A 25595-nucleotide genomic window follows, 5' to 3' on the forward strand; every position below is an offset into this window, starting at 1 on the left:
CATAACATTGGCTGTAAAATGGGTGTTGTCAATATGCAATGCCATAGTATTCTTTATACGATACGCATGGGACGAGAAAGCGTGTAGCAATGATACACATGTGGTATGTTTTGGTTGATTTATAGTTTCGAATTCCTATACCAATTTTCGCATTTGTAAGGATATTCAAGAAAACTTTGTCAATGGATTGCCGCCCCCATCTGTAAAATGCCGGCTGTTTACTTGTGCTACAAATGTGTTAACTCGCAGTGTTGTTATGCCAATTAACACTCCATATAACGTGAAAAGACACTGGCACTCGGATGTGTAAAGCTGTTAATGATTGAACTTGCCGGCATTCACCGAGTGATGGCGCTTCGACAAAACAAAAAAACGTATACTGGCTGCGGCGATTTTGTTGTGTTTATTAATGAGTATACCATTTCAAAATGTGTATGGAATTATAAATCTCATCCGACGCTCTTCTCTATTTGGTGTTCTTTAATTATTGACACTTAAGTAAGATACTGCTGTTTAATTCGGACAGAACACTGACGTTAAATTGAACAAGACACCAATAGAGAACTGCTTTTCTTTCAAAAATGCCGGCTTTCTAATATCATGGCAAATGTGTTAACTTTTGGCAAATGTGTTAATAATTGGAATGCTAATTAATAATCCGCAGATCGTGAAAACTCACTAACTCTGTGATTGTTCTGGTTGATTATGTTTCAACTCACCAACATTTACCGAGTGACGGTGCTTCAACAACATGTTAAAGAGCATTCAACGTCATTCCATGTAGACGTTGGGGATAAGCAAGGACATGTATGTTGATGGAATTAGGTAATTATTTTTATATTTCGGTTGATCTTACAAAGGCTCGTGTAGAACACGTATCAAACACCTAGTATCGCTACAATCAGTTGGCTTTTTATACCATTAGTAGCCATTTTTGTATTTGCGTGTAGAATATTTTAATCTCAGTCGACGGTCTCGGTCTTTCCTAATTATTAGTACCGAGGAGAGCTACAACTGTCCAATATGTTAAGACTATTGACGACAATTTGAACAAAACATGTCCATCGTGACTTAAAAGAAGAGCCATCTCCGGTGGGATTCGAACCCACAGCCTCCGAATAACTGTTTCAACTAGAAGTCCGACGCGCTATCCGTTGCGCCACGGAGACACTGCATATCGCCTGCTTCGTATGCAAGGTATTTTTATTTTTTACATCACAACGTTTGACCAGATCACACTGCTCCTTTCGATCTTGACTCATAATTGAATACACAATATGTATTTTTTATTTATATTTTATTATAACGTATTATGTACACGAAATTAAAATGACTAACCACGAATAAATGCTTTTCTCAAACAGAATATGAAGCTTCGCAAATGACTAATGGACACAAAGTACGATCTAAATCAGTAATTCCATTAAATGACAAATCTGATGACACGTCTTTACAAGGTGTACTACATATTTCTATTTCACTTTGATAGACGTCTGTCAGGATACCACTGGAATGTGTACTGCAATTTTGTATCTTCGTATCACTACAATGCCTTGGTGTACTACTGGATTGTGGAACACCAATATATTCACTGAGGGAAGGCGTTGCTGGTAGGACATCATGTCGAGTGTCCACTGATTTTCCTCGACTTCGCACGGACGGAAAACGCGTCGTCGATTCTTTCAACATTTGTATTGGTGCTTGATGGTGCTTAGCATATAACACGGCATCTCTTTTCCGTTCTTGCCTCCGTTTTTGACCCCGACGATTCTGAAACCACTTCTGAAAAGTGAATAAAATAGATTATTGTATAATGAACAACAAGAAACTGTTCGCTTACATTATAACATACTTTGGTGCATACATAATGCTCTCACTTACCATAATTGACTTTTCCGATAAGTTGGTAATTATGGCGATACGCTTGCGCATGTCGCGATTTAGATACTCCGTAGTAGTTGTAAATATTACTTCTAATAAAACCGACTGTGTCTCGCTGTAGATATAGCGACTTGATTTCCTGCCAACATAACTACCTGTAAAAATAAAAAAACACATATTTGTGTCTGTAGCAATCGTGATACAACATTACGTGACCTAAACCACTATAATCCATTTTGAAGTTAATTCGGTGAGACATAATTATTTAAAGTAGAGCACATTTACTTACCTTTGCTGTGCGATTTACCGTCTACGTAATCGCAGACATTCTTCCAATCAAACCGACCAGCAATATCTAACACCCGTAATAAGTTCAACATAACATTGGCTGTAAAATGGGTGTTGTCAATATGCAATGCCATAGTATTCTTTATACGATACGCATGGGACGAGAAAGCGTGTAGCAATGATACACATGTGGTATGTTTTGGTTGATTTATAGTTTCGAATTCCTATACCAATTTTCGCATTTGTAAGGATATTCAAGAAAACTTTGTCAATGGATTGCCGCCCCCATCTGTAAAATGCCGGCTGTTTACTTGTGCTACAAATGTGTTAACTCGCAGTGTTGTTATGCCAATTAACACTCCATATAACGTGAAAAGACACTGGCACTCGGATGTGTAAAGCTGTTAATGATTGAACTTGCCGGCATTCACCGAGTGATGGCGCTTCGACAAAACAAAAAAACGTATACTGGCTGCGGCGATTTTGTTGTGTTTATTAATGAGTATACCATTTCAAAATGTGTATGGAATTATAAATCTCATCCGACGCTCTTCTCTATTTGGTGTTCTTTAATTATTGACACTTAAGTAAGATACTGCTGTTTAATTCGGACAGAACACTGACGTTAAATTGAACAAGACACCAATAGAGAACTGCTTTTCTTTCAAAAATGCCGGCTTTCTAATATCATGGCAAATGTGTTAACTTTTGGCAAATGTGTTAATAATTGGAATGCTAATTAATAATCCGCGGATCGTGAAAACTCACTAACTCTGTGATTGTTCCGGTTGATTATGTTTCAACTCACCAACATTTACCGAGTGACGGTGCTTCAACAACATGTTAAAGAGCATTCAACGTCATTCCATGTAGACGTTGGGGATAAGCAAGGACATGTATGTTGATGGAATTAGGTAATTATTTTTATATTTCGGTTGATCTTACAAAGGCTCGTGTAGAACACATATCAAACACCTAGTATCGCTACAATCAGTTGGCTTTTTATACCATTAGTAGCCATTTTTGTATTTGGTTCATTACATCAAAATCCGTGTAGAATATTTTAATCTCAGTCGACGGTCTCGGTCTTTCTAATTATTAGCACCGAGGAGAGCTACAACTGTCCAATATGTTAAGACCATTGACGACAATTTGAACAAAACATGTCCATCGTGACTTAAAAGAAGAGCCATCTCCGGTGGGATTCGAACCCACAGCCTCCGAATAACTGTTTCAACTAGAAGTCCGACGCGCTATCCGTTGCGCCACGAAGACACAGCATACCGCCTGCTTCATATGCAAGATATTTTTATTTGTTACATCACAACACCAAACACCTTGTATCGCTACAACCAGTTGGCTTTTTATACCATTGGTAGCCATTTTTTTATATTGGTTCATTCCATCAAAATGCGTGCAGAATATTTTAATCTCAGTCGACGGTCTCGGTCTTTCCTAATTATTAGTACCGAGGAGAGCTACAACTTTCCAATATGTTAAGACTATTGACGACAATTTGAACAAAACATGTCCATCGTGACTTAAAAGAAGAGCCATCTCCGGTGGGATTCGAACCCACAGCCTCCGAATAACTGTTTCAACTAGAAGTCCGACGCGCTATCCGTTGCGCCACGGAGACACTGCATATCGCCTGCTTCGTATGCAAGGTATTTTTATTTTTTACATCACAACGTTTGACCAGATCACACTGTTCCTTTCCATCTTGACTCATAATTGAATACACGATATGTATTTTTTATTTATATTTTATTATAACGTATTATGTACACGAAATTAAAATGACTAACCACGAATAAATGCTTTTCTCAAACAGAATATGAAGCTTCGCAAATGACTAATGGACACAGAGTACGATCTAAATCAGTAATTCCATTAAATGACAAATCTGATGACACGTCTTTACAAGGTGTACTACATATTTCTATTTCACTTTGATAGACGTCTGTCAGGATACCACTGGAATGTGTACTGCAATTTTGTATCTTCGTATCACTACAATGCCTTGGTGTACTACTGGATTGTGGAACACCAATATATTCACTGAGGGAAGGCGTTGCTGGTAGGACATCAAGTCGAGTGTCCACTGATTTTCCTCGACTTCGCACGGACGGAAAACGCGTCGTCGATTCTTTCAACATTTGTATTGGTGCTTGATGGTGCTTAGCATATAACACGGCATCTCTTTTCCGTTCTTGCCTCCGTTTTTGACCCCGACGATTCTGAAACCACTTCTGAAAAGTGAATAAAATAGATTATTGTATAATGAACAACAAGAAACTGTTCGCTTACATTATAACATACTTTGGTGCATACATAATGCTCTCACTTACCATAATTGACTTTTCCGATAATTTGGTAATTATGGCGATACGCTTGCGCATGTCGCGATTTAGATACTCCGTAGTAGTTGTAAATATTACTTCTAATAAAACCGACTGTGTTTCGCTGTAGATATAGCGACTTGATTTCCTGCCAACATAACTACCTGTAAAAATAAAAAAAACACATATTTGTGTCTGTAGCAATCGTGATACAACATTACGTGACCTAAACCACTATAATCCATTTTGAAGTTAATTCGGTGAGACATAATTATTTAAAGTAGAGCACATTTACTTACCTTTGCTGTGCGATTTACCGTCTACGTAACCGCAGACATTCTCCCAATCAAACCGACCAGCAATATCTAACACCCGTAATAAGTTCAACATAACATTGGCTGTAAAATGGGTGCTGTCAATATGCAATGCCATAGTATTCTTTATACGATACGCATGGGACGAGAAAGCGTGTAGCAATGATACACATGTGGTATGTTTTGGTTGATTTATAGTTTCGAATTCCTATACCAATTTTCGCATTTGTAAGGATATTCAAGAAAACTTTGTCAATGGATTGCCGCCCCCTTCTGTAAAATGCCGGCTGTTTACTTGTGCTACAAATGTGTTAACTCGCAGTGTTGTTATGCCAATTAACACTCCATATAACGTGAAAAGACACTGGCACTCGGATGTGTAAAGCTGTTAATGATTGAACTTGCCGGCATTCACCGAGTGATGGCGCTTCGACAAAACAAAAAAACGTATACTGGCTGCGGCGATTTTGTTGTGTTTATTAATGAGTATACCATTTCAAAATGTGTATGGAATTATAAATCTCATCCGACGCTCTTCTCTATTTGGTGTTCTTTAATTATTGACACTTATGTAAGATACTGCTGTTTAATTCGGACAGAACACTGACGTTAAATTGAACAAGACACCAATAGAGAACTGCTTTTCTTTCAAAAATGCCGGCTTTCTAATATCATGGCAAATGTGTTAACTTTTGGCAAATGTGTTAATAATTGGAATGCTAATTAATAATCCGCGGATCGTGAAAACTCACTAACTCTGTGATTGTTCCGGTTGATTATGTTTCAACTCACCAACATTTACCGAGTGACGGTGCTTCAACAACATGTTAAAGAGCATTCAACGTCATTCCATGTAGACGTTGGGGATAAGCAAGGACATGTATGTTGATGGAATTAGGTAATAATTTTTATATTTCGGTTGATCTTACAAAGGCTCGTGTAGAACACATATCAAACACCTAGTATCGCTACAATCAGTTGGCTTTTTATACCATTAGTAGCCATTTTTGTTTTTGGTTCATTACATCAAAATCCGTGCAGAATATTTTAATCTCAGTCGACGGTCTCGGTCTTTCCTAATTATTAGTACCGAGGAGAGCTACAACTGTCCAATATGTTAAGACTATTGACGACAATTTGAACAAAACATGTCCATCGTGACTTAAAAGAAGAGCCATCTCCGGCGGGATTCGAACCCACAACCTCCGAATAACTGTTTCAACTAGAAGTCCGACGCGCTATCCGTTGCGCCACGGAGACACTGCATACCGCCTGCTTCGTATGCAAGGTATTTTTATTTTTTACATCACAACGTTTGACCAGATCACACTGTTCCTTTCCATCTTGACTCATAATTGAATACACGATATGTATTTTTTATTTATATTTTATTATAACGTATTATGTACACGAAATTAAAATGACTAACCACGAATAAATGCTTTTCTCAAACAGAATATGAAGCTTCGCAAATGACTAATGGACACAGAGTACGATCTAAATCAGTAATTCCATTAAATGACAAATCTGATGACACGTCTTTACAAGGTGTACTACATATTTCTATTTTACTTTGACAGACGTCTGTCAGGATACCACTGGAATGTGTACTGCAATTTTGTATTTTCGTATCACTACAATGCCTTGGTGTACTACTGGTTTGTGGAACACCAATATATTCCCGGAGGGAAGGCGTTGCTGGTAGGACATCAAGTCGAGTGTCCACTGATTTTCCTCGACTTCGCACGGACGGAAAACGCGTCGTCGATTCTTTCAACTTTTGTATTGGTGCTTGATGGTGCTTAGCATATAACACGGCATCTCTTTTCCGTTCTTGCCTCCGTTTTTGACTCCGACGATTCTGAAACCACTTCTGAAAAGTGAATAAAATAGATTATTGTATAATGAACAACAAGAAACTGTTCGCTTACATTATAACATACTTTGGTGCATACATAATGCTCTCACTTACCATAATTGACTTTTCCGATAAGTTGGTAATTATGGCGATACGCTTGCGCATGTCGCGATTTAGATACTCCGTAGTAGTTGTAAATATTACTTCTAATAAAACCGACTGTGTCTCGCTGTAGATATAGCGACTTGATTTCCTGCCAACATAACTACCTGTAAAAATAAAAAAAAAACATATTTGTGTCTGTAGCAATCGTGATACAACATTACGTGACCTAAACCACTATAATCCATTTTGAAGTTAATTCGGTGAGACATAATTATTTAAAGTAGAGCACATTTACTTACCTTTGCTGTGCGATTTACCATCTACGTAACCGCAGACATTCTTCCAATCAAACCGACCAGCAATATCTAACACCGGTAATAAGTTCAACATAACATTGGCTGTAAAATGGGTGTTGTCAATATGTAATGCCATAGTATTCTTTATACGATACACATGGGACGAGAAAGCGTGTAGCAATGATACACATGTGGTATGTTTTGGTTGGTTTATAGTTTCGAATTCTTATACCAATTTTCGCATTTGTAAGGATATTCAAGAAAACTTTGTCAATGGATTGCCGCCCCTTCTGTAAAATGCCGGCTGTTTACTTGTGCTACAAATGTGTTAACTCGCAGTGTTGTTATGCCAATTAACACTCCATATAACGTGAAAAGACACTGGCACTCGGATGTGTAAAGCTGTTAATGATTGAACTTGCCGGCATTCACCGAGTGATGGCGCTTCGACAAAACAAAAAAACGTATACTGGCTGCGGCGATTTTGTTGTGTTTATTAATGAGTATACCATTTCAAAATGTGTATGGAATTATAAATCTCATCCGACGCTCTTCTCTATTTGGTGTTCTTTAATTATTGACACTTATGTAAGATACTGCTGTTTAATTCGGACAGAACACTGACGTTAAATTGAACAAGACACCAATAGAGAACTGCTTTTCTTTCAAAAATGCCGGCTTTCTAATATCATGGCAAATGTGTTAACTTTTGGCAAATGTGTTAATAATTGGAATGCTAATTAATAATCCGCGGATCGTGAAAACTCACTAACTCTGTGATTGTTCCGGTTGATTATGTTTCAACTCACCAACATTTACCGAGTGACGGTGCTTCAACAACATGTTAAAGAGCATTCAACGTCATTCCATGTAGACGTTGGGGATAAGCAAGGACATGTATGTTGATGGAATTAGGTAATAATTTTTATATTTCGGTTGATCTTACAAAGGCTCGTGTAGAACACATATCAAACACCTAGTATCGCTACAATCAGTTGGCTTTTTATACCGTGTCTCGCTGTAGATATAGCGACTTGATTTCCTGCCAACATAACTACCTGTAAAAATAAAAAAAACACATATTTGTGTCTGTAGCAATCGTGATACAACATTACGTGACATAAACCACTATAATCCATTTTGAAGTTAATTCGGTGAGACATAATTATTTAAAGTAAAGCACATTTACTTACCTTTGCTGTGCGATTTACCATCTACGTAACCACAGACATTCTTCCAATCAAACCGACCAGCAATATCTAACACCGGTAATATGTTCAACATAACATTGGCTGTAAAATGGGTGTTGTCAATATGTAATGCCATAGTATTCTTTATACGATACGCATGGGACGAGAAAGCGTGTAGCAATGATACACATGTGGTATGTTTTGGTTGCTTTATAGTTTCGAATTCCTATACCAATTTTCGCATTTGTAAGGATATTCAAGAAAACTTTGTCAATGGATTGCCGCCCCCTTCTGTAAAATGCCGTCTGTTTACTTGCGCTACAAATGTGTTAACTGGCAGTGTTGTTATGCCAATTAACACTCCATATAACGTGAAAAGACACAGGAACTCGGATGTGTAAAGCTGTTATTGATTGAACTTGCCGGCATTCACCGAGTGATGGCGCTTCGACAAAACAAAAAAAACGTCTACTGGCTGCGGCGATTTTGTTGTGTTTATTAATGAGTATACCATTTCAAAATGTGTATGGAATTATAAATCTCATCCGACGCTCTTCTCTCTTTGGTGTTCTTTAATTATTGACACTTAAGTAAGATACTGCTGTTTAATTCGGACAGAAGACTGACGTTAAATTGAACAAAACAAGCCAATAGAGAACTGCTTTTCTTTCAAAAATGCCGGCTTTCTAATATCATGGCAAATGTGTTAACTTTTGGCAAATGTGTTAATAATTGGAATGCTAATTAATAATCCGCGGATCGTGAAAACTCACTAACTCTGTGATTGTTCTGGTTGATTATGTTTCAACTCACCAACATTTACCGAGTGACTGTGCTTCAACAACATGTTAAAGAGCATTCAACGTCATTCCATGTAGACGTTGGGGATAAGCAAGGACATGTATGTTGATGGAATTAGGTAATTATTTTTATATTTCGGTTGATCTAACAAAGGCTCGTGTAGAACACGTATCAAACACCTAGTATCGCTACAATCAGTTGGCTTTTTATACCATTAGTAGCCATTTTTGTTTTTGGTTCATTACATCAAAATCCGTGCAGAATATTTTAATCTCAGTCGACGGTCTCGGTCTTTCCTAATTATTAGTACCGAGGAGAGCTACAACTGTCCAATATGTTAAGACTATTGACGACAATTTGAACAAAACATGTCCATCGTGACTTAAAAGAAGAGCCATCTCCGGCGGGATTCGAACCCACAACCTCCGAATAACTGTTTCAACTAGAAGTCCGACGCGCTATCCGTTGCGCCACGGAGACACTGCATACCGCCTGCTTCGTATGCAAGGTATTTTTATTTTTTACATCACAACGTTTGACCAGATCACACTGTTCCTTTCCATCTTGACTCATAATTGAATACACGATATGTATTTTTTATTTATATTTTATTATAACGTATTATGTACACGAAATTAAAATGACTAACCACGAATAAATGCTTTTCTCAAACAGAATATGAAGCTTCGCAAATGACTAATGGACACAGAGTACGATCTAAATCAGTAATTCCATTAAATGACAAATCTGATGACACGTCTTTACAAGGTGTACTACATATTTCTATTTCACTTTGACAGACGTCTGTCAGGATACCACTGGAATGTGTACTGCAATTTTGTATTTTCGTATCACTACAATGCCTTGGTGTACTACTGGTTTGTGGAACACCAATATATTCCCGGAGGGAAGGCGTTGCTGGTAGGACATCAAGTCGAGTGTCCACTGATTTTCCTCGACTTCGCACGGACGGAAAACGCGTCGTCGATTCTTTCAACTTTTGTATTGGTGCTTGATGGTGCTTAGCATATAACACGGCATCTCTTTTCCGTTCTTGCCTCCGTTTTTGACTCCGACGATTCTGAAACCACTTCTGAAAAGTGAATAAAATAGATTATTGTATAATGAACAACAAGAAACTGTTCGCTTACATTATAACATACTTTGGTGCATACATAATGCTCTCACTTACCATAATTGACTTTTCCGATAAGTTGGTAATTATGGCGATACGCTTGCGCATGTCGCGATTTAGATACTCCGTAGTAGTTGTAAATATTACTTCTAATAAAACCGACTGTGTCTCGCTGTAGATATAGCGACTTGATTTCCTGCCAACATAACTACCTGTAAAAATAAAAAAAAAACATATTTGTGTCTGTAGCAATCGTGATACAACATTACGTGACCTAAACCACTATAATCCATTTTGAAGTTAATTCGGTGAGACATAATTATTTAAAGTAGAGCACATTTACTTACCTTTGCTGTGCGATTTACCATCTACGTAACCGCAGACATTCTTCCAATCAAACCGACCAGCAATATCTAACACCGGTAATAAGTTCAACATAACATTGGCTGTAAAATGGGTGTTGTCAATATGTAATGCCATAGTATTCTTTATACGATACACATGGGACGAGAAAGCGTGTAGCAATGATACACATGTGGTATGTTTTGGTTGGTTTATAGTTTCGAATTCTTATACCAATTTTCGCATTTGTAAGGATATTCAAGAAAACTTTGTCAATGGATTGCCGCCCCTTCTGTAAAATGCCGGCTGTTTACTTGTGCTACAAATGTGTTAACTCGCAGTGTTGTTATGCCAATTAACACTCCATATAACGTGAAAAGACACTGGCACTCGGATGTGTAAAGCTGTTAATGATTGAACTTGCCGGCATTCACCGAGTGATGGCGCTTCGACAAAACAAAAAAACTTATACTGGCTGCGGCGATTTTGTTGTGTTTATTAATGAGTATACCATTTCAAAATGTGTATGGAATTATAAATCTCATCCGACGCTCTTCTCTATTTGGTGTTCTTTAATTATTGACACTTAAGTAAGATACTGCTGTTTAATTCGGACAGAACACTGACGTTAAATTGAACAAGACTCCAATAGAGAACTGCTTTTCTTTCAAAAATGCCGGCTTTCTAATATCATGGCAAATGTGTTAACTTTTGGCAAATGTGTTAATAATTGGAATGCTAATTAATAATCCGCGGATCGTGAAAACTCACTAACTCTGTGATTGTTCCGGTTGATTATGTTTCAACTCACCAACATTTACCGAGTGACGGTGCTTCAACAACATGTTAAAGAGCATTCAACGTCATTCCATGTAGACGTTGGGGATAAGCAAGGACATGTATGTTGATGGAATTAGGTAATTATTTTTATATTTCGGTTGATCTTACAAAGGCTCGTGTAGAACACGTATCAAACACCTAGTATCGCTACAATCAGTTGGCTTTTTATACCATTAGTAGCCATTTTTGTATTTGGTTCATTACATCAAAATCCGTGTAGAATATTTTAATCTCAGTCGACGGTCTCGGTCTTTCTAATTATTAGCACCGAGGAGAGCTACAACTGTCCAATATGTTAAGACCATTGACGACAATTTGAACAAAACATGTCCATCGTGACTTAAAAGAAGAGCCATCTCCGGTGGGATTCGAACCCACAGCCTCCGAATAACTGTTTCAACTAGAAGTCCGACGCGCTATCCGTTGCGCCACGGAGACACAGCATACCGCCTGCTTCATAGGCAAGATATTTTTATTTGTTACATCACAACACCAAACACCTTGTATCGCTACAACCAGTTGGCTTTTTATACCATTGGTAGCCATTGTTTTTATATTGGTTCATTCCATCAAAATGCGTGCAGAATATTTTAATCTCAGTCGACGGTCTCGGTCTTTCCTAATTATTAGTACCGAGGAGAGCTACAACTGTCCAATATGTTAAGACTATTGACGACAATTTGAACAAAACATGTCCATCGTGACTTAAAAGAAGAGCCATCTCCGGTGGGATTCGAACCCACAGCCTCCGAATAACTGTTTCAACTAGAAGTCCGACGCGCTATCCGTTGCGCCACGGAGACACTGCATATCGCCTGCTTCGTATGCAAGGTATTTTTATTTTTTACATCACAACGTTTGACCAGATCACACTGTTCCTTTCGATCTTGACTCATAATTGAATACACAATATGTATTTTTTATTTATATTTTATTATAACGTATTATGTACACGAAATTAAAATGACTAACCAACGAATAAATGCTTTTCTCAAACAGAATATGAAGCTTCGCAAATGACTAATGGACACAGAGTACGATCTAAATCAGTAATTCCATTAAATGACAAATCTGATGACACGTCTTTACAAGGTGTACTACATATTTCTATTTCACTTTGATAGACGTCTGTCAGGATACCACTGGAATGTGTACTGCAATTTTGTATCTTCGTATCACTACAATGCCTTGGTGTACTACTGGATTGTGGAACACCAATATATTCACTGAGGGAAGGCGTTGCTGGTAGGACATCAAGTCGAGTGTCCACTGATTTTCCTCGACTTCGCACGGACGGAAAACGCGTCGTCGATTCTTTCAACTTTTGTATTGGTGCTTGGTGGTGCTTAGCATATAACACGGCATCTCTTTTCCGTTCTTGCCTCCGTTTTTGACCCCGACGATTCTGAAACCACTTCTGAAAAGTGAATAAAATAGATTATTGTATAATGAACAACAAGAAACTGTTCGCTTACATTATAACATAGTTTGGTGCATACATAATGCTCTCACTTACCATAATTGACTTTTCCGATAAGTTGGTAATTATGGCGATACGCTTGCGCATGTCGCGATTTAGATACTCCGTAGTAGTTGTAAATATTACTTCTAATAAAACCGACTGTGTCTCGCTGTAGATATAGCGACTTGATTTCCTGCCAACATAACTACCTGTAAAAATAAAAAACACATATTTGTGTCTGTAGCAATCGTGATACAACATTACGTGACCTAAACCACTATAATCCATTTTGAAGTTAATTCGGTGATACATAATTATTTAAAGTAAAGCACATTTACTTACCTTTGCTGTGCGATTTACCATCTACGTAACCGCGGACATTCTTCCAATCAAACCGACCAGCAATATCTAACACCGGTAATATGTTCAACATAACATTGGCTGTAAAATGGGTGTTGTCAATATGTAATGCCATAGTATTCTTTATACGATACGCATGGGACGAGAAAGCGTGTAGCAATGATACACATGTGGTATGTTTTGGTTGATTTATAGTTTCGAATTCCTATACCAATTTTCGCATTTGTAAGGATATTCAAGAAAACTTTGTCAATGGATTGCCGCCCCCTTCTGTAAAATGCCGTCTGTTTACTTGCGCTACAAATGTGTTAACTCGCAGTGTTGTTATGCCAATTAACACTCCATATAACGTTAAAAGACACTGGCACTCGGATGTGTAAAGCTGTTAATGATTGAACTTGCCGGCATTCACCGAGTGATGGCGCTTCGACAAAACAAAAAAACGTATACTGGCTGCGGCGATTTTGTTGTGTTTATTAATGAGTATACCATTTCAAAATGTGTATGGAATTATAAATCTCATCCGACGCTCTTCTCTCTTTGGTGTTCTTTAATTATTGACACTTAAGTAAGATACTGCTGTTTAATTCGGACAGAACACTGACGTTAAATTGAACAAGACTCCAATAGAGCACTGCTTTTCTTTCAAAAATGCCGGCTTTCTAATATCATGGCAAATGTGTTAACTTTTGGTAAATGTGTTAACAATTGGAATGCTAATTAATAATCCGCGGATCGTGAAAACTCACTAACTCTGTGATTGTTCCGGTTGATTATGTTTCAACTCACCAACATTTACCGAGTGACGGTGCTTCAACAACATGTTAAGGAGCATTCAACGTCATTCCATGTAGACGTTGGGGATAAGCAAGGACATGTATGTTGATGGAATTAGGTAATAATTTTTATATTTCGGTTGATCTTACAAAGGCTCGTGTAGAACACATATCAAACACCTAGTATCGCTACAATCAGTTGGCTTTTTATACCATTAGTAGCCATTTTTGTATTTGCGTGCAGAATATTTTAATCTCAGTCGACGGTCTCGGTCTTTCCTAATTATTAGTACCGAGGAGACCTACAACTGTCCAATATGTTAAGACTATTGACGACAATTTGAACAAAACATGTCCATCGTGACTTAAAAGAAGAGCCATCTCCGGTGGGATTCGAACCCACAGCCTCCGAATAACTGTTTCAACTAGAAGTCCGACGCGCTATCCGTTGCGCCACGGAGACACTGCATATCGCCTGCTTCGTATGCAAGGTATTTTTATTTTTTACATCACAACGTTTGACCAGATCACACTGTTCCTTTCGATCTTGACTCATAATTGAATACACAATATGTATTTTTTATTTATATTTTATTATAACGTATTATGTACACGAAATTAAAATGACTAACCACGAATAAATGCTTTTCTCAAACAGAATATGAAGCTTCGCAAATGACTAATGGACACAGAGTACGATCTAAATCAGTAATTCCATTAAATGACAAATCTGATGACACGTCTTTACAAGGTGTACTACATATTTCTATTTCACTTTGATAGACGTCTGTCAGGATACCACTGGAATGTGTACTGCAATTTTGTATCTTCGTATCACTACAATGCCTTGGTGTACTACTGGATTGTGGAACACCAATATATTCACTGAGGGAAGGCGTTGCTGGTAGGACATCAAGTCGAGTGTCCACTGATTTTCCTCGACTTCGCACGGACGGAAAACGCGTCGTCGATTCTTTCAACTTTTGTATTGTTGCTTGGTGGTGCTTAGCATATAACACGGCATCTCTTTTCCGTTCTTGCCTCCGTTTTTGACCCCGACGATTCTGAAACCACTTCTGAAAAGTGAATAAAATAGATTATTGTATAATGAACAACAAGAAACTGTTCGCTTACATTATAACATACTTTGGTGCATACATAATGCTCTCACTTACCATAATTGACTTTTCCGATAAGTTGGTAATTATGGCGATACGCTTGCGCATGTCGCGATTTAGATACTCCGTAGTAGTTGTAAATATTACTTCTAATAAAACCGACTGTGTCTCGCTGTAGATATAGCGACTTGATTTCCTGCCAACATAACTACCTGTAAAAATAAAAAAAAACACATATTTGTGTCTGTAGCAATCGTGATACAACATTACGTGACCTAAACCACTATAATCCATTTTGAAGTTAATTCGGTGAGACATAATTATTTAAAGTAAAGCACATTTACTTACCTTTGCTGTGCGATTTACCATCTACGTAACCGCAGACATTCTTCCAATCAAACCGACCAGCAATATCTAACACCGGTAATATGTTCAACATAACATTGGCTGTAAAATGGGTGTTGTCAATATGTAATGCCATAGTATTCTTTATACGATACGCATGGGACGAGAAAGCGTGTAGCAATGATACACATGTGGTATGTTTTGGTTGATTTATAGTTTCGAATTCCTATACCAATTTTCGCATTTGTAAGGATATTCAAGAAAACTTTGTCAATGGATTGCCGCCCCCTTCTGTAAAATGCCGTCTGTTTACTTGCGCTACAAATGTGTTAACTCGCAGTGTTGTTATGCCAATTAACACTCCATATAACGTGAAAAGACACAGGAACTCGGATGTGTAAAGCTGTTAATGATTGAACTTGCCGGCATTCACCGAGTGATGGCGCTTCGACAAAACAAAAAAAACGTCTACTGGCTGCGGCGATTTTGTTGTGTTTATTAATGAGTATACCATTTCAAAATGTGTATGGAATTATAAATCTCATCCGACGCTCTTCTCTCTTTGGTGTTCTTTAATTATTGACACTTAGGTAAGATACTGCTGTTTAATTCGGACAGAAGACTGACGTTAAATTGAACAAAACAAGCCAATAGAGAACTGCTTTTCTTTCAAAAATGCCGGCTTTCTAATATCATGGCAAATGTGTTAACTTTTGGCAAATGTGTTAATAATTGGAATGCTAATTAATAATCCGCAGATCGTGAAAACTCACTAACTCTGTGATTGTTCTGGTTGATTATGTTTCAACTCACCAACATTTACCGAGTGACGGTGCTTCAACAACATGTTAAAGAGCATTCAACGTCATTCCATGTAGACGTTGGGGATAAGCAAGGACATGTATGTTGATGGAATTAGGTAATTATTTTTATATTTCGGTTGATCTTACAAAGGCTCGTGTAGAACACGTATCAAACACCTAGTATCGCTACAATCAGTTGGCTTTTTATACCATTAGTAGCCATTTTTGTATTTGCGTGTAGAATATTTTAATCTCAGTCGACGGTCTCGGTCTTTCCTAATTATTAGTACCGAGGAGAGCTACAACTGTCCAATATGTTAAGACTATTGACGACAATTTGAACAAAACATGTCCATCGTGACTTAAAAGAAGAGCCATCTCCGGTGGGATTCGAACCCACAGCCTCCGAATAACTGTTTCAACTAGAAGTCCGACGCGCTATCCGTTGCGCCACGGAGACACTGCATATCGCCTGCTTCGTATGCAAGGTATTTTTATTTTTTACATCACAACGTTTGACCAGATCACACTGTTCCTTTCGATCTTGACTCATAATTGAATACACAATATGTATTTTTTATTTATATTTTATTATAACGTATTATGTACACGAAATTAAAATGACTAACCACGAATAAATGCTTTTCTCAAACAGAATATGAAGCTTCGCAAATGACTAATGGACACAGAGTACGATCTAAATCAGTAATTCCATTAAATGACAAATCTGATGACACGTCTTTACAAGGTGTACTACATATTTCTATTTCACTTTGATAGACGTCTGTCAGGATACCACTGGAATGTGTACTGCAATTTTGTATCTTCGTATCACTACAATGCCTTGGTGTACTACTGGATTGTGGAACACCAATATATTCACTGAGGGAAGGCGTTGCTGGTAGGACATCTAGTCGAGTGTCCACTGATTTTCCTCGACTTCGCACGGACGGAAAACGCGTCGTCGATTCTTTCAACTTTTGTATTGGTGCTTGGTGGTGCTTAGCATATAACACGGCATCTCTTTTCCGTTCTTGCCTCCGTTTTTGACCCCGACGATTCTGAAACCACTTCTGAAAAGTGAATAAAATAGATTATTGTATAATGAACAACAAGAAACTGTTCGCTTACATTATAACATACTTTGGTGCATACATAATGCTCTCACTTACCATAATTGACTTTTCCGATAAGTTGGTAATTATGGCGATACGCTTGCGCATGTCGCGATTTAGATACTCCGTAGTAGTTGTAAATATTACTTCTAATAAAACCGACAGTGTCTCGCTGTAGATATAGCGACTTGATTTCCTGCCAACATAACTACCTGTAAAAATAAAAAAAACACATATTTGTGTCTGTAGCAATCGTGATACAACATTACGTGACCTAAACCACTATAATCCATTTTGAAGTTAATTCGGTGAGACATAATTATTTAAAGTAAAGCACATTTACTTACCTTTGCTGTGCGATTTACCATCTACGTAACCGCAGACATTCTTCCAATCAAACCGACCAGCAATATCTAACACCGGTAATATGTTCAACATAACATTGGCTGTAAAATGGGTGTTGTCAATATGTAATGCCATAGTATTCTTTATACGATACGCATGGGACGAGAAAGCGTGTAGCAATGATACACATGTGGTATGTTTTGGTTGATTTATAGTTTCGAATTCCTATACCAATTTTCGCATTTGTAAGGATATTCAAGAAAACTTTGTCAATGGATTGCCGCCCCCTTCTGTAAAATGCCGTCTGTTTACTTGCGCTACAAATGTGTTAACTCGCAGTGTTGTTATGCCAATTAACACTCCATATAACGTGAAAAGACACAGGAACTCGGATGTGTAAAGCTGTTAATGATTGAACTTGCCGGCATTCACCGAGTGATGGCGCTTCGACAAAACAAAAAAAACGTCTACTGGCTGCGGCGATTTTGTTGTGTTTATTAATGAGTATACCATTTCAAAATGTGTATGGAATTATAAATCTCATCCGACGCTCTTCTCTCTTTGGTGTTCTTTAATTATTGACACTTAGGTAAGATACTGCTGTTTAATTCGGACAGAAGACTGACGTTAAATTGAACAAAACAAGCCAATAGAGAACTGCTTTTCTTTCTAAAATGCCGGCTTTCTAATATCATGGCAAATGTGTTAACTTTTGGCAAATGTGTTAATAATTGGAATGCTAATTAATAATCCGCAGATCGTGAAAACTCACTAACTCTGTGATTGTTCTGGTTGATTATGTTTCAACTCACCAACATTTACCGAGTGACGGTGCTTCAACAACATGTTAAAGAGCATTCAACGTCATTCCATGTAGACGTTGGGGATAAGCAAGGACATGTATGTTGATGGAATTAGGTAATTAGTTTTATATTTCGGTTGATCTTACAAAGGCTCGTGTAGAACACGTATCAAACACCTAGTATCGCTACAATCAGTTGGCTTTTTATACCATTAGTAGCCATTTTTGTATTTGCGTGTAGAATATTTTAATCTCAGTCGACGGTCTCGGTCTTTCCTAATTATTAGTACCGAGGAGAGCTACAACTGTCCAATATGTTAAGACTATTGACGACAATTTGAACAAAACATGTCCATCGTGACTTAAAAGAAGAGCCATCTCCGGTGGGATTCGAACCCACAACCTCCGAATAACTGTTTCAACTAGAAGTCCGACGAGCTATCCGTTGCGCCACGGAGACACTGCATATCGCCTGCTTCGTATGCAAGGTATTTTTATTTTTTACATCACAACGTTTGACCAGATCACACTGTTCCTTTCGATCTTGACTCATAATTGAATACACAATATGTATTTTTTATTTATATTTTATTATAACGTATTATGTACACGAAATTAAAATGACTAACCACGAATAAATGCTTTTCTCAAACAGAATATGAAGCTTCGCAAATGACTAATGGACACAGAGTACGATCTAAATCAGTAATTCCATTAAATGACAAATCTGATGACACGTCTTTACAAGGTGTACTACATATTTCTATTTCACTTTGATAGACGTCTGTCAGGATACCACTGGAATGTGTACTGCAATTTTGTATCTTCGTATCACTACAATGCCTTGGTGTACTACTGGATTGTGGAACACCAATATATTCACTGAGGGAAGGCGTTGCTGGTAGGACATCAAGTCGTGTGTCCACTGATTTTCCTCGACTTCGCACGGACGGAAAACGCGTCGTCGATTCTTTCAACTTTTGTATTGGTGCTTGGTGGTGCTTAGCATATAACACGGCATCTCTTTTCCGTTCTTGCCTCCGTTTTTGACCCCGACGATTCTGAAACCACTTCTGAAAAGTGAATAAGATAGATTATTGTATAATGAACAACAAGAAACTGTTCGCTTACATTATAACATACTTTGGTGCATACATAATGCTCTCACTTACCATAATTGACTTTTCCGATAAGTTGGTAATTATGGCGATACGCTTGCGCATGTCGCGATTTAGATACTCCGTAGTAGTTGTAAATATTACTTCTAATAAAACCGACTGTGTCTCGCTGTAGATATAGCGACTTGATTTCCTGCCAACATAACTACCTGTAAAAATAAAAAAACACATATTTGTGTCTGTAGCAATCGTGATACAACATTACGTGACCTAAACCACTATAATCCATTTTGAAGTTAATTCGGTGAGACATAATTATTTAAAGTAGAGCACATTTACTTACCTTTGCTGTGCGATTTACCATCTACGTAACCGCAGACATTCTTCCAATCAAACCGACCAGCAATATCTAACACCGGTAATATGTTCAACATAACATTGGCTGTAAAATGGGTGTTGTCAATATGTAATGCCATAGTATTCTTTATACGATACGCATGGGACGAGAAAGCGTGTAGCAATGATACACATGTGGTATGTTTTGGTTGATTTATAGTTTCGAATTCCTATACCAATTTTCGCATTTGTAAGGATATTCAAGAAAACTTTGTCAATGGATTGCCGCCCCCTTCTGTACAATGCCGTCTGTTTACTTGCGCTACAAATGTGTTAACTCGCAGTGTTGTTATGCCAATTAACACTCCATATAACGTGAAAAGACACAGGAACTCGGATGTGTAAAGCTGTTAATGATTGAACTTGCCGGCATTCACCGAGTGATGGCGCTTCGACAAAACAAAAAAAACGTCTACTGGCTGCGGCGATTTTGTTGTGTTTATTAATGAGTATACCATTTCAAAATGTGTATGGAATTATAAATCTCATCCGACGCTCTTCTCTCTTTGGTGTTCTTTAATTATTGACACTTAGGTAAGATACTGCTGTTTAATTCGGACAGAAGACTGACGTTAAATTGAACAAAACAAGCCAATAGAGAACTGCTTTTCTTTCAAAAATGCCGGCTTTCTAATATCATGGCAAATGTGTTAACTTTTGGCAAATGTGTTAATAATTGGAATGCTAATTAATAATCCGCAGATCGTGAAAACTCACTAATTCTGTGATTGTTCTGGTTGATTATGTTTCAACTCACCAACATTTACCGAGTGACGGTGCTTCAACAACATGTTAAAGAGCATTCAACGTCATTCCATGTAGACGTTGGGGATAAGCAAGGACATGTATGTTGATGGAATTAGGTAATTATTTTTATATTTCGGTTGATCTTACAAAGGCTCGTGTAGAACACGTATCAAACACCTAGTATCGCTACAATCAGTTGGCTTTTTATACCATTAGTAGCCATTTATGTATTTGGTTCATTACATCAAAATCCGTAGAATATTTTAATCTCAGTCGACGGTCTCGGTCTTTCTAATTATTAGCACCGAGGAGAGCTACAACTGTCCAATATGTTAAGACCATTAACGACAATTTGAACAAAACATGTCCATCGTGACTTTAAAGAAGAGCCATCTCCGGTGGGATTCGAACCCACAGCCTCCGAATAACTGTTTCAACTAGAAGTCCGACGCGCTATCCGTTGCGCCACGGAGACACTGCATATCGCCTGCTTCGTATGCAAGGTATTTTTATTTTTTACATCACAACGTTTGACCAGATCACACTGTTCCTTTCCATCTTGACTCATAATTGAATACACGATATGTATTTTTTATTTATATTTTATTATAACGTATTATGTACACGAAATTAAAATGACTAACCACGAATAAATGCTTTTCTCAAACAGAATATGAAGCTTCGCAAATGACTAATGGACACAGAGTACGATCTAAATCAGTAATTCCATTAAATGACAAATCTGATGACACGTCTTTACAAGGTGTACTACATATTTCTATTTCACTTTGATAGACGTCTGTCAGGATACCACTGGAATGTGTACTGCAATTTTGTATCTTCGTATCACTACAATGCCTTGGTGTACTACTGGATTGTGGAACACCAATATATTCACTGAGGGAAGGCGTTGCTGGTAGGACATCAAGTCAAGTGTCCACTGATTTTCCTCGACTTCGCACGGACGGAAAACGCGTCGTCGATTCTTTCAACATTTGTATTGGTGCTTGATGGTGCTTAGCATATAACACGGCATCTCTTTTCCGTTCTTGCCTCCGTTTTTGACCCCGACGATTCTGAAACCACTTCTGAAAAGTGAATAAAATAGATTATTGTATAATGAACAACAAGAAACTGTTCGCTTACATTATAACATACTTTGGTGCATACATAATGCTCTCACTTACCATAATTGACTTTTCCGATAATTTGGTAATTATGGCGATACGCTTGCGCATGTCGCGATTTAGATACTCCGTAGTAGTTGTAAATATTACTTCTAATAAAACCGACTGTGTTTCGCTGTAGATATAGCGACTTGATTTCCTGCCAACATAACTACCTGTAAAAATAAAAAAAACACATATTTGTGTCTGTAGCAATCGTGATACAACATTACGTGACCTAAACCACTATAATCCATTTTGAAGTTAATTCGGTGAGACATAATTATTTAAAGTAAAGCACATTTACTTACCTTTGATGTGCGATTTACCATCTACGTAACCGCAGACATTCTTCCAATCAAACCGACCAGCAATATCTAACACCGGTAATATGTTCAACATAACATTGGCTGTAAAATGGGTGTTGTCAATATGTAATGCCATAGTATTCTTTATACGATACGCATGGGACGAGAAAGCGTGTAGCAATGATACACATGTGGTATGTTTTGGTTGATTTATAGTTTCGAATTCCTATACCAATTTTCGCATTTGTAAGGATATTCAAGAAAACTTTGTCAATGGATTGCCGCCTCCTTCTGTAAAATGCCGTCTGTTTACTTGCGCTACAAATGTGTTAACTCGCAGTGTTGTTGTGCCAATTAACACTCCATATAACGTGAAAAGACACAGGAACTCGGATGTGTAAAGCTGTTAATGATTGAACTTGCCGGCATTCACCGAGTGATGGCGCTTCGACAAAACAAAAAAAACGTCTACTGGCTGCGGCGATTTTGTTGTGTTTATTAATGAGTATACCATTTCAAAATGTGTATGGAATTATAAATCTCATCCGACGCTCTTCTCTCTTTGGTGTTCTTTAATTATTGACACTTAAGTAAGATACTGCTGTTTAATTCGGACAGAACACTGACGTTAAATTGAACAAGACTCCAATAGAGAACTGCTTTTCTTTCAAAAATGCCGGCTTTCTAATATCATGGCAAATGTGTTAACTTTTGGCAAATGTGTTAACAATTGGAATGCTAATTAATAATCCGCGGATCGTGAAAACTCACTAACTCTGTGATTGTTCTGGTTGATTATGTTTCAACTCACCAACATTTACCGAGTGACGGTGCTTCAACAACATGTTAAAGAGCATTCAACGTCATTCCATGTAGACGTTGGGGATAAGCAAGGACATGTATGTTGATGGAATTAGGTAATTATTTTTATATTTCGGTTGATCTAACAAAGGCTCGTGTAGAACACGTATCAAACACCTAGTATCGCTACAATCAGTTGGCTTTTTATAACATTAGTAGCCATTTTTGTATTTGGTTCATTACATCAAAATCCGTGTAGAATATTTCAATCTCAGTCTACGGTCTCGGTCTTTCTAATTATTAGCACCGAGGAGAGCTACAACTGTCCAATATGTTAAGACCATTGACGAGAATTTGAACAAAACATGTCCATCGTGACTTAAAAGAAGAGCCATCTCCGGTGGGATTCGAACCCACAGCCTCCGAATAACTGTTTCAACTAGAAGTCCGAACCCACAGCCTCCGAATAACTTTTTCAACTAAAAGGCCGACGAGCTATCCGTTGCGCCATGGAGACACAGCATACCGCCTGCTTCATATGCAAGATATTTTTATTTGTTACATCACATCACCAAACACCTTGTATCGCTACAACCAGTTGGCTTTTTATACCATTGGTAGCCATTTTTTTATATTGGTTCATTCCATCAAAATGCGTGCAGAATATTTTAATCTCAGTCGACGGTCTCGGTCTTTCCTAATTATTAGTACCGAGGAGAGCTACAACTGTCCAATATGTTAAGACTATTGACGACAATTTGAACAAAACATGTTCATCGTGACTTAAAAGAAGAGCCATCTCCGGTGGGATTCGAACCCACAGCCTCCGGATAACTGTTTCAACTAGAAGTCCGACGCGCTATCCATTGCGCCACAGAGACACTGTATATCGCCTGCTTCGTATGCAAGGTATTTTTATTTTTTACATCACAACGTTTGACCAGATCACACTGTTCCTTTCCATCTTGACTCATATTTGAATACACGATATGTATTTTTTATTTATATTTTATTATAACGTATTATGTACACGAAATTAAAATGACTAACCACGAATAAATGCTTTTCTCAAACAGAATATGAAGCTTCGCAAATGACTAATGGACACAGAGTACGATCTAAATCAGTAATTCCATTAAATGACAAATCTGATGACACGTCTTTACAAGGTGTACTACATATTTCTATTTCACTTTGACAGACGTCTGTCAGGATACCACTGGAATGTGTACTGCAATTTTGTATCTTCGTATCACTACAATGCCTTGGTGTACTACTGGATTGTGGAACACCAATATATTCCCGGAGGGAAGGCGTTGCTGGTAGGACATCAAGTCGAGTGTCCACTGATTTTCCTCGACTTCGCACGGACGGAAAACGCGTCGTCGATTCTTTCAACTTTTGTATTGGTGCTTGATGGTGCTTAGCATATAACACGGCATCTCTTTTCCGTTCTTGCCTCCGTTTTTGACTCCGACGATTCTGAAACCACTTCTGAAAAGTGAATAAAATAGATTGTTGTATAATGAACAACAAGAAACTGTTCGCTTACATTATAACATACTTTGGTGCATACATAATGCTCTCACTTACCATAATTGACTTTTCCGATAAGTTGGTAATTATGGCGATACGCTTGCGCATGTCGCGATTTAGATACTCCGTAGTAGTTGTAAATATTACTTCTAATAAAACCGACTGTGTCTCGCTGTAGATATAGCGACTTGATTTCCTGCCAACATAACTACCTGTAAAAATAAAAAAAAAACATATTTGTGTCTGTAGCAATCGTGATACAACATTACGTGACCTAAACCACTATAATCCATTTTGAAGTTAATTCGGTGAGACATAATTATTTAAAGTAGAGCACATTTACTTACCTTTGCTGTGCGATTTACCATCTACGTAACCGCAGACATTCTTCCAATCAAACCGACCAGCAATATCTAACACCGGTAATAAGTTCAACATAACATTGGCTGTGAAATGGGTGTTGTCAATATGTAATGCCATAGTATTCTTTATACGATACACATGGGACGAGAAAGCGTGTAGCAATGATACACATGTGGTATGTTTTGGTTGGTTTATAGTTTCGAATTCTTATACCAATTTTCGCATTTGTAAGGATATTCAAGAAAACTTTGTCAATGGATTGCCGCCCCCTTCTGTAAAATGCCGTCTGTTTACTTGCGCTATAAATGTGTTAACTCGCAGTGTTGTTATGCCAATTAACACTCCATATAACGTGAAAAGACACAGGAACTCGGATGTGTAATGCTGTTGATGATTGAACTTGCCGGTATTCACCGAGTGATGGCGCTTCGACAAAACAAAAAAAAAAACGTCTACTGGCTGCGGCGATTTTGTTGTGTTTATTAATGAGTATACCATTTCAAAATGTGTATGGAATTATAAATCTCATCCGACGCTCTTCTCTCGTTGGTGTTCTTTAATTATTGATACATAGGTAAGATACTGCTGTTTAATTCGGACAGAACACTGACGTTAAATTGAACAAAACAATCCAATAGAGAA

At 37.8% G+C, this 25595-nt stretch overlaps 12 non-coding genes across 12 annotated transcripts; all 12 read right to left on the bottom strand.

Annotated features, from left to right (window-relative positions):
* Positions 1 to 1084: 1084 nt before the first annotated feature.
* On the bottom strand, positions 1085 to 1169 carry TRNAR-UCU (transfer RNA arginine (anticodon UCU)). The gene is given in 2 exon segments: positions 1085 to 1120; positions 1133 to 1169. It is a non-coding gene; the product is annotated as a tRNA-Arg (tRNA).
* A 2190-nt stretch (positions 1170 to 3359) lies between these two features.
* TRNAR-UCU (transfer RNA arginine (anticodon UCU)) lies at positions 3360 to 3444 on the bottom strand. The gene is given in 2 exon segments: positions 3360 to 3395; positions 3408 to 3444. It is a non-coding gene; the product is annotated as a tRNA-Arg (tRNA).
* Positions 3445 to 3723: 279 nt separating this feature from the next.
* On the bottom strand, positions 3724 to 3808 carry TRNAR-UCU (transfer RNA arginine (anticodon UCU)). Its single transcript is given in 2 exon segments — positions 3724 to 3759; positions 3772 to 3808. It is a non-coding gene; the product is annotated as a tRNA-Arg (tRNA).
* Positions 3809 to 6000: 2192 nt separating this feature from the next.
* TRNAR-UCU (transfer RNA arginine (anticodon UCU)) lies at positions 6001 to 6085 on the bottom strand. Its single transcript is given in 2 exon segments — positions 6001 to 6036; positions 6049 to 6085. It is a non-coding gene; the product is annotated as a tRNA-Arg (tRNA).
* Positions 6086 to 9470: 3385 nt separating this feature from the next.
* On the bottom strand, positions 9471 to 9555 carry TRNAR-UCU (transfer RNA arginine (anticodon UCU)). The gene is given in 2 exon segments: positions 9471 to 9506; positions 9519 to 9555. It is a non-coding gene; the product is annotated as a tRNA-Arg (tRNA).
* A 2190-nt stretch (positions 9556 to 11745) lies between these two features.
* TRNAR-UCU (transfer RNA arginine (anticodon UCU)) lies at positions 11746 to 11830 on the bottom strand. The gene is given in 2 exon segments: positions 11746 to 11781; positions 11794 to 11830. It is a non-coding gene; the product is annotated as a tRNA-Arg (tRNA).
* Positions 11831 to 12110: 280 nt separating this feature from the next.
* TRNAR-UCU (transfer RNA arginine (anticodon UCU)) lies at positions 12111 to 12195 on the bottom strand. Its single transcript is given in 2 exon segments — positions 12111 to 12146; positions 12159 to 12195. It is a non-coding gene; the product is annotated as a tRNA-Arg (tRNA).
* Positions 12196 to 14368: 2173 nt separating this feature from the next.
* Positions 14369 to 14453, bottom strand: TRNAR-UCU (transfer RNA arginine (anticodon UCU)). Its single transcript is given in 2 exon segments — positions 14369 to 14404; positions 14417 to 14453. It is a non-coding gene; the product is annotated as a tRNA-Arg (tRNA).
* A 2178-nt stretch (positions 14454 to 16631) lies between these two features.
* On the bottom strand, positions 16632 to 16716 carry TRNAR-UCU (transfer RNA arginine (anticodon UCU)). Its single transcript is given in 2 exon segments — positions 16632 to 16667; positions 16680 to 16716. It is a non-coding gene; the product is annotated as a tRNA-Arg (tRNA).
* Positions 16717 to 18893: 2177 nt separating this feature from the next.
* TRNAR-UCU (transfer RNA arginine (anticodon UCU)) lies at positions 18894 to 18978 on the bottom strand. Its single transcript is given in 2 exon segments — positions 18894 to 18929; positions 18942 to 18978. It is a non-coding gene; the product is annotated as a tRNA-Arg (tRNA).
* A 2191-nt stretch (positions 18979 to 21169) lies between these two features.
* TRNAR-UCU (transfer RNA arginine (anticodon UCU)) lies at positions 21170 to 21254 on the bottom strand. Its single transcript is given in 2 exon segments — positions 21170 to 21205; positions 21218 to 21254. It is a non-coding gene; the product is annotated as a tRNA-Arg (tRNA).
* Positions 21255 to 23850: 2596 nt separating this feature from the next.
* Positions 23851 to 23935, bottom strand: TRNAR-UCU (transfer RNA arginine (anticodon UCU)). The gene is given in 2 exon segments: positions 23851 to 23886; positions 23899 to 23935. It is a non-coding gene; the product is annotated as a tRNA-Arg (tRNA).
* Between the last annotated feature and the right edge of the window lie 1660 nt (positions 23936 to 25595).

This window comes from Saccoglossus kowalevskii, chromosome 13 (genome assembly GCF_978046115.1).
Source record: "Saccoglossus kowalevskii chromosome 13, keSacKowa6.1, whole genome shotgun sequence".
Taxonomy (NCBI): domain Eukaryota; kingdom Metazoa; phylum Hemichordata; class Enteropneusta; family Harrimaniidae; genus Saccoglossus; species Saccoglossus kowalevskii.